Genomic DNA, 9065 nt, shown 5'->3' with positions numbered 1-9065 from the left:
TTATTTGATTTTGAGGGTTTAATGATTAGCCATTTGCTAACTTAAATTCTTATACAAGTTTCCTTTTTAAAAAAAAAAAGAATAAAAGAGGTTTATTTCACATATAAATTACCTTCTCGTATGCAACAATTTATGATGTTAATTGAGTAGCGTTTCTACCTTTAATATCATGTAAATCATATATTTTTAGGGTAAAAAAATATTTATGAATTTATGTAATTTTGCATGATTAATTAAAGGTACTATTTTTACAGGCGTCATAGGGTGTTAATACCTTCCCTATACGTAATTGACTTCCGAACCCAATTTTGATTTTAAAGAGTTTACCAATGTTTTTTCCCTTAAAATAAAATATTGGTGGCGGCTCCATTGAAAAAATAATGTTTGCATCATCCCGTCGTGATCCCAATTACGAAAGATGGCGACTCTACTTGGAACATTTGAGAGTCAAGCCTTATTAAATTAATTGTGCAAAATTATGACTTTATAAATATTGATTTTACCCTTTTTTTTATTTTTGTTTTATTTTTTTTACACATCCTTTGTTGGATTTAAGCTTAAATTAGGGTTTTATTTATTTATTTGTTATACATTTTTCTTTACCTCTCTTTTGTGAGATTTAGATAATTTTTAGGTTTACATATTTGTTTGTTACCCCACACACCCACTAACCCTTGAACCTCACACACTTTGGGCTATATACCCGAGCCTATGCGAACCTAAGAAGAGAAGGTGGCTTGATGACTGTTATTGAGGGGCTTAATTCTTACTTGACCGTTGTTGAGTTACTCCTCAGGTTGTTACTAGTAGCATGGGTTAATCATATTGAGAGGGTATGTTCCCTACTTATGAGTAATTCATGCACTAGGTCCTTATTTATATGATAAGGGCAACCTAGGGACCAATAAATCTTAAGGAGTCTAAATCCACCCATAAAACCATGCACTAATAGGTGGACTTAATGACCTTCCAAATTAGGTTGTTAACCTTAGAAATTTGCTACCCTAGGTTTACCGTAATAGGTCACATTATACTACTATTTATCCCTCTTTTTATACATGTTCGTGCTAACAACAAAAAGCATGTTAATACATTCATGCATCATACATTTATATCCAATATCATTTTAGTATCTAGATTATTTTTCTTGCCCAAAATAAAATTTAATAAACAAATAAAAGATAAAAATGATGGAAAGCCATGCATACATGCATATTAGGGGCATATTAGGTTGCTTTTTTTTCATTTAACTAAGTCTTTGTCTTATTAACACTTTAAAACAATTGATAGTATTCAATATGGAGGAGATTCAAAATCATACTAGCAATGCATCAGGGAATGTGCTAAAAAATGATCTCCAAAGGGTAGGTAAGATCTGCCAAAATAATAACACATTTGACTTGATATATAACTTGTTTTAGACATCATTTATTGAGGAGAGAATTCTCCCTTGAGTGATTGTTAATCACATTTTGATCTTGAAATGCTTGTTCCTTGTTTGAAAATATGGCTCGTACTATTACATTGCTATTAAAATGACCTTATCCATTGAGGAGTGAATGCTCCCTTGAAATAAGTGTCAACTGTCGTATGACTTAAGAGGTTTTGCCTCTAGTGTTAAGATACGGGGAATTGCTCTTCAAATTGAATACAAAATCATTTTTTTTCCAAAAATTTGTTTCTTTTTCCTTTCCTTTTATACTCATAAGTTCATTTTGTACTAAAAAAAAATAATAAATCAAAAAAAAAAATTGTTTCCTCAGCATCCTTATAGGACACGCTCTCAAGCCAAGATCATGGATGAGATAGAGGAACACAATGGAGAATTGAGGAATGATGTCAATCAGTTGAAGGAACAAATGACCCAAATTCTGGAGATGTTGTAGTCTATGCAAATGAAAAATGTAGAAGGGAATCCTCCAATAGCCATAGGAGAATTGTCAACTTCTCCTGCATATCCACCTGGCTTTACCCCAATCCCATCACAACCATTAACTCTACATCTTAATAGACCCCGCCAACAAGTTGATCCTGTAGAGGTCTAATGGCCATCATATGGCCTTCCGCCTAACTACACACCTCCAACAATCATGGATCCTCCGAATAAACACCAACTATTGGTGAATCAGCCGCCTACACAACTGCAACCTACCCAACCTAAGAGTTCACCTATGAATTTAACCTCTTATCACTAGTACAAAAGGGGTCTTTAACGTTGGATATTTTAAGGATTTTACATTAGAAAAGGCTCCATCACAATGCAAGATGACCTCGGGCACGCGTTACGCGACGTCAGCTCGACATTTAGGCAGATCGTAACTGATCTCAAGGGATCTCGATCCAAACGAGATCCATTATCTAATCTTATCATATCTTATTTCAGGCCCAGGGCCCAAAGCAACCCTAATTCACATCAAGGTACGTGCATTACTTATACGATACTCATACTCCCACAAACCCTAACTTTAGCATCGGGGTCTCTTTTGCAGGTACCACCCCCGTCTTGGAGCATCAGCGTACCAGTGAAGGAGGCTCCCCAATCTTACTTGGCGGATCAGCTCTACAACGGATTTCCGGTAAGAACATTTGGCGTCCACCGTGGGGTCGATCGAGACAGCTCTTATCGGCCACGCTCATGGTATTCACTAGAAGCCATAGTAGACGCGCAACAGACGACGCAGAACATTCAACTGCCATGTATAACGAAGCCACATTGAGGAGACTGATCGACTAAGTCGAGCAGATGCGGCAGCAACACGATGCCGATCTATGCAACATGCGTGCCAAGCACAAAACCGACCTAGCGGCAATGCGGACCGCCAATGAAGCCGACCTGGCGGCGTTGCGCGCCAAGAAGGAGCGTATTCGCGCTCAACTCCCTCGGCGCCCCTCTGATCATCAGCCTCAGTCGAGCAACCTCCACGAGGAAGAAGCACACTCAGTCTCCCAATCCCGGACTGCAACTAGGGTTCCAACCCCTAGACCTGCTTCACATCGGTCTCATGCATCGACGCACAAGCTGACCCATGAAGTCAGCAAGGCCTCTACTCATGTCGCAAGAGATCAGGCAACTTTCCGCTGCCACCCTTTTGTGGATGGCATCATGGAGACACCACTCCCTCACGGGTGGAAGCCTCTCCACCTTGATCGCTACGATGGCACGACGGACCCGGAAGAGCACATCGACCTGTATACAACGCAGGTAAACCTCTACACTAACAATGATTCTATCTTGTGTAGGGTGTTTCCGACCTCACTGCGCTCAACTGGTACACCCAACTGCCTGCTGAGTCCATTGACAGCTTCAGCACCCTAGTCAGGAGGTTCACCGTGCAATATGCGATGAGCTGACCTCACTATGTCACTTCAGCCGCCCTGGCTAGTCTTAGGCAAAACGACGACGAACCACTCCGGGCGTTCATGGAACGATTCGCCGCCACCTCGATTAAGATCAGGAACCTGAATCCTGAGGTCACCCTACATGCCATGCTCATGGCACTCAAGCCCAGGCCATTCGTCGACAGCATGTGTCGAGAGTCTCCCCGCGACATGGACGAGCTTCGCGCCTGCGCTGCAGGCTACATCCAGATGGAGGAACACTCCGCCTTCCGTGACCAGGTTCGCGGAAAAGGACCAACGAAGCCAGAACAGGGGCACAATGATAAAATCAAAGTCAACAACGACAGCCAATTTAAGAAGTCGGCTAGGGCAAACAGAGGGGGGAGATATGACTTCTACACTCCCCTGAACGCACCCAGAGTCCACATCCTGGAAGAAGCCAGCAACAGCAACCTACTCGCCCTTCCATCACCAGGCCACACTCCCAACAGTGCCGACAAATCCAAGCACTGTCGGTACCACAGGAACCACGGTCACACCACGGAGGAGTGTCGCACGCTCCGGGACCGTATCGAAGAGCTCATGCAGGCAGGTCACCTCGGCCAGTACATCCAGCGACAGCAGGGTCACCGAGGGGGCACTAGTGCAAAAATTGGATTTAAAATCGGAGTTTTAAGATCGGTTACCTTGTAACCGATCTTAAAAGTGTCGCGGTGGCAATTTTGTAAATAATATGACACTTTTAAGATCGGTTCAAATTTAACCGATCTTAAAAGTACTTTTAAGATCGGTTATTTTATGACCGATCTTAAAAGGTATACATTTAAAATCGGTTCAAATATAACCGATTTTAAAAAGTATTTTTAAAATCAGTTACATTTTAACTGATTTTAAATCATGTCTTTTTTACTACTTTTAAGATCGATTATAAAGGAACCGATTTTGTATACAACATTCAAAATCGGTTTCCTGGATAACCGATCTTAAAATGATAATCAATTTTCCTTTCTATGTTCCCTTTTACGTTTCAGCAATTTCGGCCTCACGTTTCAGCAATTTCGGCCTCCACTATCTCTGCTTTGTTCGTCCAGGTTCACAAAGAGGCAGCTGTCTGAAACCGTCCTGGATAACACTTGTAATCTCTCTGAATTCTCTGAAACCCTCCTCGCTCTTCCTCTCACTTCCTTCAATCCCCATTTCGCATTCGCACCGTCGCCTTCGCTTCTCTCCCAACCCCTAAACCTAACATCTCCGCACCCTGGCTCACCAAATCCCCCTCTCCCAAAACCCTCCCCGCCGACGACCCCCCTCCCCGCGCCGCCGCCAACAAGCCGCAGAACGCCGTCGAGAGAATCGTCCTCCGGCTACGCAACGTAGGTTTGCCCACGGAAGAAGACCAACAAGAAGAAGAAGAAGAAGAAGAAGAAGAAGAAGAAGAAGAAGAAGAAGAAGAAAACGAATCTCCGGCGAGTAATCTGCCGCCGGTGACCGGAGATGAGAGGCTCGTCGAGCTGCTCCGGTGAGAGTGGGTTCGGCCGGACGCCGCGTTGGCAGCCGGGGACGACGAGGAGGGGGAGGGGACAATGCTGCCGTGGGAGAGGGAGGAGGAGAAGGAGGTGGTGGTGGTGAGTGATGGAGAAGAGGGTTTGAGGAGGTTGAGAAGAGAGGGGATGCGTGTGAGGGAGAGGGTTAGTGTCCCCAAGGCTGGACTCACTCAGGAGGTCATGGAGAAGATTCACAAGAGGTGGAGCAAGGAGGAGCTGGTGAGGCTCAAGTTTCATGAGGAGCTTGCAAGGGACATGAAGAAGGCTCATGACATTGTTGAGGTTCAATTTCTTGCACTTTCATGATAAACGCATAACATGGCTCTTGCAATTATTACTAGTTTGCAAATGATCCATGGACACCCTAGTGTCAATCTACACCTAGAAAGAGAGAGAAGAGTAAGAGAAGCTAGTATCTGATAAGTGATGTGATCTGATAAGAAGAGAGATATACAGATAAATGCATAGTGTTAGTTGAGTTTTCTTAGAATAAAGGTGTCAAAAAATATTACTCTTACTAGTTACTTCATTTCATTGTGAGAAGTTTAAATCATTTTAACTTATGAGAGAAGTTTAAATCATATTATCTTTTTATTTTCTTTTCCTCTGATTACTTATTGAGAAGTTTCTCTAGATAGGACTTTGGTGAGTTGGAAGTTGCTTTGGAATGTGCATGTTTGTCTTCCATGTCAATGGAGTCAGTAGGTTGTTACATGCTTCGTGATTCTGTGTATGTTGAATGTTTTGAATTTGTGTTGTGTTTGAGGAACACGTTGACTGATAGGATGTAGTGTGCAGCGTCGAACTGGAGGATTAGTTACGTGGAGGTCAGGAAGTGTTATGATGGTGTATCATGGTATTGATTACCAAGGGCCTGACTCGCGGAAGGAAGTTGTTGAGAAGAAAGGTGAGGGCTTTTTTGTGCCAGATGTATCGTCGGGAAGTTTGTTAAAAAGTGGAGACAGTAATGCAACCTCGTCTCTGGACAAGAGTGAGGTGGTTGTGAGGGAGCAAGAACAGCCTAAGAATGTGACAGAGGCGGAAGCAGAGTACAATGCACTGCTTGATGAATTAGGTCCTCGTTTTCTTGAATGGTGGGGCACGAGAATACTTCCTGTTGATGCTGATTTACTTCCCCGGACAGTTCCAGGTTACAAAACACCGTTTAGGCTTCTTCCTACAGGAATGCGTTCTCGGCTGACAAATGCAGAGATGACTAATTTAAGGAAGCTTGCAAAATCACTTCCTTGTCATTTTGCCTTAGGTAAGATTCATCTATTGCAAGATTTTGTTAAATTTATTTTTCTTTTTTACTTATACATGTTTTTTCTGAAACATAATGAAGGGAGAAATAGAAATCACCAAGGTCTGGCATGTGCTATCCTTAAGCTTTGGGAGAAAAGTTTAGTTGCTAAGATTGCTGTCAAACGTGGGATCCAGAACACGAACAATGAACTAATGTCTGAGGAGATTAAGGTTTGGTATTTGCAATTTCGCAATTATTTGCTTGTGCATTCATGCTTGTATCAAATATAGTGCATCGCATTCTCTAGAAGTGCTGACTGTTCAATTAAAAAATCACGATTGGATGTAAATTTATATTAATTTTTTTCGTTATAATCTGCTTGTCTTTTTAAGCTGCTGGCTATGTTATATTCAGTAAGTGTCACCACTCACTGCCAACCAGAATTATAATAATTTGTTTATGCATTTATCTTTGAGAGTTGGTTTTCCTTTTATTATAATTTTATCAGCTAGGAATAATAATGTCTCACAATTAGCATGCCTTCTCCATTTTTAATTTTTACCCAAAACCTCATTCAGCACTAGTTATTTTATTTTTTAATTTTATCTGAAAACAATTCTGTTACATTGAAGATATTAAACACGTTATCTGGGCTGGCTGCACTTAATGTGGTCAAATCTTCTTTTCTTTTTCTTTATCTGTGGTCATTTTATTGCTAAGACATGATAAGCTAAGAATAGAGAACTAGCTATTATTTCTTTCAATTTTAATTTCAGAAAAGTGATTTTTTCCTTGTTATGGTGCAGATGTTAACAGGAGGTACCTTGCTGCTAAGGAATAAATATTTCATTGTTATATACCGTGGGAAAGACTTTGTTCCAACAAGTGTGGCTGCAGTTTTAGCTGAAAGAGAGGAATTGACAAAACAGGTACAGTAGAATACTTTCAAAATACTTTCTAAATTAACTCATATATTAGAAACAAACTTCTACCTTGTGTGAACAATTTTAAGAATAAAAAAAGAGAAATAGAATAAAAAATTATAAAAAAAATTATAGCAAGTTTTGTAAGAGGAATTTAGTTATATGGGAGCTTAGGGAAGAGACAGATTTCCTATTGTCTAAGAAATGTTCCCATTTTGGTTAGTTAGTAAATAAAAGAAACAGATCATAAAATTAGAAATAAAAAGGTTATGAGAGTAATAGTTTCCAAAAATATGAAAGCCCGGTGAAGTCAGTTTTTCAGCTCCATAATAGAACTTCCGGTTCCGAAGCCACATGTTTGCTGAAATTGTACATATATGAATGGATTTGCTGAAAACATGAGAAGAATGATAAGACAGGTAAGTATTAAAATCACATGAACCAACTTACGCAAGAGAGAAAATTCTGGGTGCTATCTGGTTATTCTGCTCAATGTCTTTCACCATAACCTAGAAAGAGAAGAAATGAAAGGGAAAACAAATAGAAATACCCTAGAGTTAAAGTCTTTCCAAAATGAGCACCTAAATGTTAATTATTTGAACAAGTGACCCCAACCTTAGATTTCAATCTATTCCTTCAACCGAATAATAATTCACTCTACAATTAAGATATTTATGAACGAGAAGTGAAGTTTTAATTTTACAGCATTCATCTTTCTTGCATTTAAATGTAAAAAGTAAGTGGTCATACATGATCACGTGGCATCCTTTTAAAGTGACACATCAATCAAACTGGCAGTGGTAACTTCCTCGGTTTGTTCATACAAAATTAATAGATGTACACCTTGTTATCATATATACTAGACTAGAAAAAGAGAGAAAAATATAAATGTGATAAATAATTAATATGATTAAATAAGAAGATAAATAGAGAGAAAATAAAAAAAATCACTGAATTTATATTAACGGTTGGATTTTATATATCAATTCTTGTATGAATAAACAATTTAATAAATCCTTAAGAATATATGAATAAGGATAATAAGCTAATTACAAAAAAATATTACAAATAAACATACTTAATTTATTAGATAGGTAAATTGTTTAAAAATATCTAATTTCTTTTATTGATTATCATTACATTTGACTTTACACTAATCATAATGTCATTTTATCATTAGGGTCATGGAAGGATATCATATACTTAAGAGTTCAAAGATGAAGAAAAAAAATGAGTTGGATCTCTCCTAAAGTAAGATTTTAATTCTAGCAATGATATTTTTTTAAAGTAATTTAGTAATTTTTTTTAATTACTATTCTATTGAAATTGATTTTATATTCTTTTTGTAGTCTCATAAACAAAAAGGAAATTATGAGTGCGGATACTATGTAATGAAGACAATGCATACTATTATCGATTCACAAATAGTATCTAGGTGGACTGAAGTAAGTTTTACAATTTTGAAATTTTTTGTTTTAAGTTCTCATTCTATATATTTTATGAATTATTACTAATTATTTTAATTTTTCTTAACAGATATTTATAGATTGATCACCATTGCCGCTAGAAGACATAAACATCATTAGGGAGCAATGGGCCACATTTTTTATTGACCATTACTTTAACTAGTTTGGGCTTATGTTTTATAGTATTGCTTTAACTAGTTAGAACTTACATTTCATTGAGCAATGTAGTCCATTTATGTATTAGATGTATTTAAAACTATTCAATTATATATATATGATTAACATTTATCATGTTGTCATTTGTATGCGATTTGTGCTTCATTGAGAAAATATTTTGAACTGTCTGGTTTTTCTGTAGGTTTTTTGTTCTGAGGTGCTCCCAAAACAAGTCAAATATACAAAAAAAAAATCACTACTTTTAAGATCGGTTATGCTATAACCGATTTTAAAAGTAGACTTTTAAAATCGGTTGTTACATAACCGATTTTAAAAGTCTTGACTTTTAAGATTGGTTATAAAACAACCGATTTTAAAAGTCTTGACTTTT

At 38.2% G+C, this 9065-nt stretch overlaps 1 pseudogene across 1 annotated transcript; it reads left to right on the top strand.

Annotated features, from left to right (window-relative positions):
• The first annotated feature begins 3420 nt into the window (after positions 1–3420).
• LOC109790126 (CRM-domain containing factor CFM2, chloroplastic-like) lies at positions 3421–8809 on the top strand (annotated as a pseudogene). The gene is made up of 10 exons (XR_014429846.1): positions 3421–3471; positions 3619–3927; positions 4371–4430; positions 4497–5165; positions 5682–6147; positions 6229–6359; positions 6936–7058; positions 8233–8303; positions 8402–8497; positions 8599–8809. The product of XR_014429846.1 is annotated as a CRM-domain containing factor CFM2, chloroplastic-like (transcript).
• The last annotated feature ends 256 nt before the right edge of the window (positions 8810–9065 follow it).

This window comes from Cajanus cajan, chromosome 9 (assembly GCF_000230855.2).
Source record: "Cajanus cajan strain Asha chromosome 9, NIPB_CcT2T_4, whole genome shotgun sequence".
Taxonomy (NCBI): domain Eukaryota; kingdom Viridiplantae; phylum Streptophyta; class Magnoliopsida; order Fabales; family Fabaceae; genus Cajanus; species Cajanus cajan.
This window is presented reverse-complemented; position numbering and strand designations above follow the sequence as displayed.